General features: G+C 42.3%; 1 pseudogene; it reads right to left on the minus strand.

Moving 5' to 3' along the window:
• LOC119310764 overlaps window positions 1-6,801 on the minus strand; it is an 8,484-nt pseudogene extending 1,683 nt beyond the window's left edge.
• Between the last annotated feature and the right edge of the window lie 600 nt (window positions 6,802-7,401).

A 7,401-nucleotide genomic window follows, 5' to 3' on the forward strand; every position in this document is an offset into this window, starting at 1 on the left:
AATAAGCATCTATGCTCATTTTTTTAGTAAAGTTAATCACAACTATTTTTTCTTCTATTTATTTCTGAGTAGTTTTTTATATAGTTTTTTTTCTTTTCTGCTATATTTATTTTTTTCTATTTTTTTCTGTGTGGTAATAAGTCATTAAAAATAAGCATCTATGCTCATTTTTTTAGTAAAGTTAATCACAACTATTTTTTTTTCTATTTATTTCTGAGTAGTTTTTTATATTTTTTTTCTTTTCTGCTATATTTATTTTTTTCTATTTTTTTCTGAGTGGCAATAAGTCATTAAAAATAAAAAAAGAGGCGCAATGCTAGTAAATTCGCTCCGAGCCTTTCGGAATAGTGTAAACTGCGCTGCACATAGCTCCGTGTAGTCTACCCTATTCCTCATGGCTTGAAGCGAACCAACGTGCAGGTGAGCATTGAGACTCTTCTTCATCGTCTCTGCACTCAGGGCTTATAAACAGCTGCGAGTGCCTCTCGCTTGGCGAGGCGGGACTAAAAAAACAGCTGCAGAAAGAATCAACTAAAAAACAGCTGCAGAAGAAAAATAAGTAATTAGACGGGTCCATTGGTACCGGTTGGTGGCTCCAACCGGGACCAATGCCCCTCTTTAGTCCCGGTTGGTGGCACCAACCAGGACCAATGCCCCTCTTTAGTCCCGGGTGGTGGCACCAACCGGGACCAAAGGTCTTTGTTTCCCGCCCTTTGGGCTGCTGAAAAGAGGCCTTTGGTCCCGGTTCGTGCCTCCAACCGGGACTAAAGGGGGCATTGGTCCCGGTTTGTGCCACGAACCGGGATCAAAGCCTTTGCTATATAAGTAGCACTTAGGAAAATTTCAGAACCGCATCCCCACTTTGATCTATCCTCCTCCTCTCCCGACGCCGCGCGCCGTGCCCTGCCGCCACCTCGCCGTCGCCGCCCCGCCCCGACGCCGTCGCCACCCCGCCCCGTCCCGACGCCGTCGCCGCCCCGCCCCGGCCAGCGCCGCCCCGACGCCGTCGCCGCCCCGCGCCACACCTCGCCGTCGCCGTCTTCGTCACCGTCGACCTCGCCGTGAGCAACTTTTTATGATTTTTGTTAGATTTTTTTTTGATTTTTTGTAGTTCATAGATTTTTTGTTAGATTAGATGTGTAGTAATTTAGATATGTAGTTCATAGTATGTTAATTTAGATTGTGTAATTAATTTGTTCATATTGTGTTAGATTTTTTTCTGTTAATAGATTTTTTTGATGATATTATTGTTGAATATGCATGTTTGGTGATATTATTGTTAATAGATTTTTTTGGTGATATTTAGATTGTGTAATTAATTTTGTTCATAGAATTTTAATGATTTTTTTGTTCATAGTATTTAGGAAAAGGAAAAAAAATAAGAAGAGAAAGTGTTTAATATAATTAGTTAGAAAAATAATAGTTTATTTTTAGTAAGTAGTATTTTATTTTATTTATATTAAGTGCTACTTTATTTTACTATATATAGAAGTAGTTTGTAGTAAGTGCTACTTTATTTATTTATAGTAAGTGGTACTTTATTTATTTATAGTAAGTGCTACTTTGTTTTTAGTAAGTACTACTTTATTTATTTATAGTAAGTGCTTAGTAGTTGAACTAGATAGTTGATTTAATTAATAAAACTATTTTATTTAACTATATATAGAAGTAGTTCCCGCATCGACGTCGGCGATGCCTATCCCGCATCCTCGTCGTCGTCGACTCGGCGGTGGAGGCCTGCTTGATCAGGGCAATGTTCGGAACTGGGCTCCGCCGGGCTGGTATTGGGAGGTGCTACCTTCCGGGGGACGTAGGTTGGTGAGGAGGCAGCCCGTTGTTGACCCGATCCTTGTTTGGTGGCGGTCGCGTGGGCCAGTGACGGTGCTGAGGCTTCCGGACACCGCGGAGGTGGTACGTCACCGTGTCAACGAGGAGGACGAGCACATCCGTCGCTACATGGTTGCATTGGAGGGCAGGTTCGACAATACCTGGCAGGTTCTTTAGGGATCTCACTGGAGCTATGATCCTGTGATGGTTCTTTATCTTTGAGTGTCCACCGCCCGCGACGATACCCGTCGGGCGCTACGGTTCTAGTTGTATTAGTGATGCTATATTAGTGATAATATTCGATGATGTACGGACACCAAGAGATGATGTACTTTTGCTTATAATTATTGAATGCATGCTCATTTGAATACTACTTTATTTTATGATTTGGTTTTGCTTATTATATGATTTGGTTTTGCTTATTGAATGTTCATATTGGATAAGTTCTTCTTCATTCCCGTGTGCTAGACAATTTGGTGTAATAATGCACTCGGGAATGAAAGGAGGAGCTACGTACATCACCGATAGTCAACCCGTGATTAATAATAATGATCTAGTTTAATATTTGAATTATGAACATAGGCCGGAAATGTCGTACTCGAACGACGAAAACCGCCCGGGGGAGTGCGATTGGTGCCACGACGACCGAGGTCTGTTCGACAGGTTCATTGAGCTGGACGAAGATCGGCGCTTCAGCATTAAGCTCGAGGAGACCTTCGATGTTCATACGGTACGCAACGACGACAATAGTTTTTTTCATAATTAAGCACAATATCAACTATTTTAACGTGTATTTTTCATCTTTTTCAATTCGACTAGCTTATCCCATGCTTTGCAAGACGCTATGTCTTGGAGAGGATGGGTTTTGAAGACCATGAAAGTATGGAAACCAAAAAAATTATCCTAAGTACCCATCATGGTGTGGATTTTCAAGTCAAGCTGTACAATGCTCAGAGTGTAACCCATGTTGGTTGCAAAAATTGGGAAGCACTTTGCAAGATGTATGGTTTTGATGAGGGTATGCTTGTCACCATGGATCTTGGTGATCCTACAATCGAGCAAGAGAGACCTTCGATTTGCGTCTTTGTGGATACACCTCCAATTCTTCCCCCATGTGAGCTTAGCATAGTTATTGAGTAATTTATATTGTTTGTTTCAAAATAGTTGATAACTTATTTCCATTGACACCTTATTTTCATTCTTCAAAGAATGTGCAGAAGATGGTAGACAGAACCTACTACACCGAAGGCTTCGAATTACAATATCTTGAGAATTACAATATCTACAATCAAACTCCTCAACATTATGGTCAATACGTGCCACTAGTGCACGTGTTGAACTACGGTAACTACCATGGAGATACCCTGGTAAGATTTTTTACTATTACGACATCCGTGCATCTTTTTGCACACTTCTAAAACTAGTACATCATTGCTAACTACGAAGTTATTACTATGTTTTTCAACAGATAATCCCGAATGATTGTGTGCCTCATCTGATGTATACACACGGTACCCTTCATGTTTTGAACATACAACCATGTCTTCCTACGAATCTCAACTGTCCATACCGGGTTTCTAAAAGAAGTGGAGACATGACAATCAAAGAATGGAAAAAATGTATGGACAGTCGTAAGGAGCTTCTTGGAAGCAAAAAGCAGCGAAGGGCAAGAATTGGAGACAGGATGATCGTCATTCTTCATAATGGAGAGTCAGGGTCTATATTGTTTTATGCTATTTTACCTTAAGGGTGTTTAGGTCCTACCTGATACGGATGATCATGTGCAAAGAACAATTATGTAGGGTTGGGTTCGATGAGTATGAGGATGATGATCGTATGACTTATTATTAATAACGAGTAGAAGTTGTATGATGATGCATGATTAGTAGGACTTGTTATTATATATGATGATGTATGATGCGAGCCTGCATGAGTTATTATATCAGCGGGTGAAATGAATATATATAGCAGCAGCGTTGGTAAACCAAGGACGAAGATATAAGAGAGGACACTTCTATCTATTAGTTAGCTAAAAAATAACCCCCAAAACCCTTAAAGTAGCCACTTTTCTAAAAAAACATGGACTTTTGGTCCCGGTTGGTGCCACCAACCGGGACCAAAGGCCCCCTGACTGGGCTCGGCGCACAGGCCACGTGGAGGCACATTGGTCCCGGTTCGGGTTTGAACCGGGACTAATGGGTGGAGGTATTAGTAATGACCCATTAGTCCCGGTTCATGAACCGGGACTAAAGGCCCTTACGAACCGGGACTATTAGGTGTTTTTCTACTAGTGATGGACACATCGATCATGATGTCCAACCTCTCTAGAAACCCCAAGTTCCTTGTGGCTCCAGAGGAGTGAAGGAGCGTCTCTAAGCTACCACTGCACATGTATGGCAGCACCAGTGCTCTGAAATCAAGGTTCGAGCAGGTGTTGAGGATCCTTATCAGATTGCGGTGTCGCGCCATGCGTAGCACACCACACTCGGCATCGAAGCTTCTAATGGCTTGTTCCAAATGCATGTCAAGAACTTTTATTGCAACCACCACACCATTGCGTAGTTGGCCCTTAAAAACTTTTCCAAAGCTTCCAGAGCCCAACAAGTTGCTGTCGCAAAAATTTTCAGTGGCATGAACGAGGTCATGGTAGGAAACCAACTGATGGCCGATCATGTCAACCATACCTGTAGAAACTGCCATCCCTTGCTGCTTCTTGATATTCTTTCGGATTATTACATATATGCATGAAGATACAACTCCAGTTACTATGATGATAGTAGGGAGCAAAATTTTCAACATGTGGTCTTTTGTTCTTTGGGTAGTGTTACTTGGACACTGTGAAAATCCTAAAGCTGAAGCACCACATAGCCCCGAGTTCTCCATCAAGGATTGTAGGCGGATGTTTGAGAAGACACCTCCTTCTGGTATGCGGCCTTGTAGCTTATTGAAAGAGAGGTTCAAGCTAGTTAGGTAGGTAAAATTGGTAAGGTACTCTGGGATGGTACCAGATAGATCATTATGGGATAGGTCCAAAGTTTCCATGCTTTCTAGCTTGTCAAAAGAATGAGGAATTGAATTATAAAAAGAATTGTGTGATAGGTTCAGGTAGGCTATCATTTGGAGTTGTCCAATTGAATCCGGGAGGCTACCAACCAAACGATTGGTAGAGATATCCATGAAGTTAATTTGTTTCAGATGAAATAAACTTGGCGGTATAGTGGATGATAACCAGTTACCGGCTAATTCCAGGTATACCAACTTGCTGAGGTTACCAATGCCATCTGGTATGCAACCAGTGACTTGATTATCATTGAGGAACAAAAATTCTAGATTTTTTAGCAATGTAATCGGAGATGGGATGGTGCCTAGCAAGTTATTTTCATAAAGGTCAAGCTCTTGTAGATTCTCCATTTTCATGATGGATTGTGGAATTACACTATGCAGTTGGTTTTCTGAAAGATCTAGCACAATGAGACCGGTTAAATTTGAAATCGTAGGTGGAATTTCACCAACTAAGTTTATTCCCGATGCATTGAAATATTGCAGCTGGCCTGATAAATTTCCTACATAGTTAGGGAGGTTACAACTAGTGAAATTATTTGATGCGATGCTAAGATATTGGAGCCTTCTAAAATTATTGAACATGGACAAGAAGTTGAGATCTCCTTGTAGGCTGTTTTGTGCAATATCGATATGCACCAAAGAGTGCATGTTTCCAATTGTTGAAGGTACCGATCCAACCAACATATTAAATGCTAATCCCAGGTATGCTAATTTTGATAGGTTACCGAGAGAAGCTGGAATAGATCCCATTAGTTGATTATCATGTAGAATCAAACCCGAGAGTTGACCTAGCTGTCCAAATTCTACTGGAATGCCTCCGGTCAGATTGCATTCTCCGAGGTCTAGGGACATTAGCGAAGTGAGGTTGCCAAGTACAACAGGGATTGTGCCGACAAGGCCATTTTGACTCAAGGAAAGGAATATGAGATTAGTCAGCTTGCCTAGCCATGTTGGCACAACACCCCCAAATGAATTAGTGTCTAGTGAAATAACTTGGAGGTACCGACAAGATACAAACCCTAATGGAATCTGACCTGTGAAATAGTTTTCAGCGATGGCAATTACTTCCAGCATCAGGAGACTAAAACTTTTATTGCTAGGGATAGGACCAGTTAGGTTTAGGTTGGAAACAAAAGACATGGTATGTAGCTTAGACATGTTGAAGATTGCCTGGGGCACTGGGCCAGCAAGATGATTGACTTGTAGGTTAAGGAACTCCAGCATAGGCAAGGAGCCAATGCAAGATGGTATTGGTCCTATCAAGCTGTTGTTGCCTATGTCCAAATGACTTAACAAATGAGTATTGTTGAATAAATTAGTTGGTATTGAGCCAGTGAGGCGATTCGCATAGAGATTTATTTTGCCAACATTGTGTAGGTTATGCAGCTGGAATTGTTCCCGAGAGATTGTTAAGACGTAGGGAATTTCCTATGCTAGGAGGGATGCTACCTGACAGGCATTGTAGCCAAGATATAGAAATTTTAGGCGGTGCAATCTTCCCAGGTCGTCTGGAATTGAGCTGGTGAGGTTGGTGTTGTTGAGATTTAGGATAGAGAGGAAGGAGAGGTTACCAATGTGAGGAGCGAGCGAACCATAGAGTGGTACGCCTGGCAGTTCAATAGCAGTGACTTGCTGCCTGCGCTGACTGCACGAGACACGGACCCGGTGGCAGAACGATGCACCGCTTGTCCGGTTGCTAGAAAGGACACCATCAGGATCGGAGAGCCTACCTTTGAAAGCCAGCAATGCTGCAAGATCAGTGTCACTGTCGTTGCCATGGTTCGTCGTTGCTGGAGATGAAGCTGAGATGGCATGTGGCAGTACTAACAGTAGCAATACTAGAACGCCAGAAATGTGGGCAAATGAGGATGGAGTGGCTATTGAGCTAACAAGTGAGGGATGGGACGACATGGAGTAACAAGTCAGAGCTAGCAGCACGTTTATATAGGCTTTCTGCAGAGTGGAGACTAGATATCTCAAGATAGTGCTTTATTTCTGTCACACTCGGCAGGATGAATTTCTCGCGTTAGTGGAGAAACACCCATGATATGCACGCATGGAAAATAATACAAAGGATATAGCTAGTATATATTCTGTGGCTTTGCAGGATGTGTTAGTTCAAGAAACTGGGCCTTTGTTTTCCTGCAAAGGATATAGTATATAGCTTGGATTCGTACGTGGTCCTTACTCACTCCTATCGAATCCAGGCACTAGTGCAGAACCGGGCAATAGCACCGGTTTGTAAGGCCCTTTAGTGCCGGTTCCATAACTGGCACTAAAGTGTGGGCACTAAAGCCCCCCCCCCCCTTTAGTACCGGTTCAGCACGAACCGGTGGTAAAGGGCAACCACGTGGCACGAGACAGCTCCGGGGGGCTGGAGCCCTTTAGTACCGGTTGGTAATACCAACCGGTACTATAAGGTTTGGGTTTTTTTTAGTTTTATGATTTCTTTTTCATTTAATTTTGTGTTTCTATTTTAATTCTTTTTCGTTTGCTGGTATTTTACGATAC

Source organism: Triticum dicoccoides, chromosome 5B (assembly GCF_002162155.2).
Source record: "Triticum dicoccoides isolate Atlit2015 ecotype Zavitan chromosome 5B, WEW_v2.0, whole genome shotgun sequence".
Taxonomy (NCBI): domain Eukaryota; kingdom Viridiplantae; phylum Streptophyta; class Magnoliopsida; order Poales; family Poaceae; genus Triticum; species Triticum dicoccoides.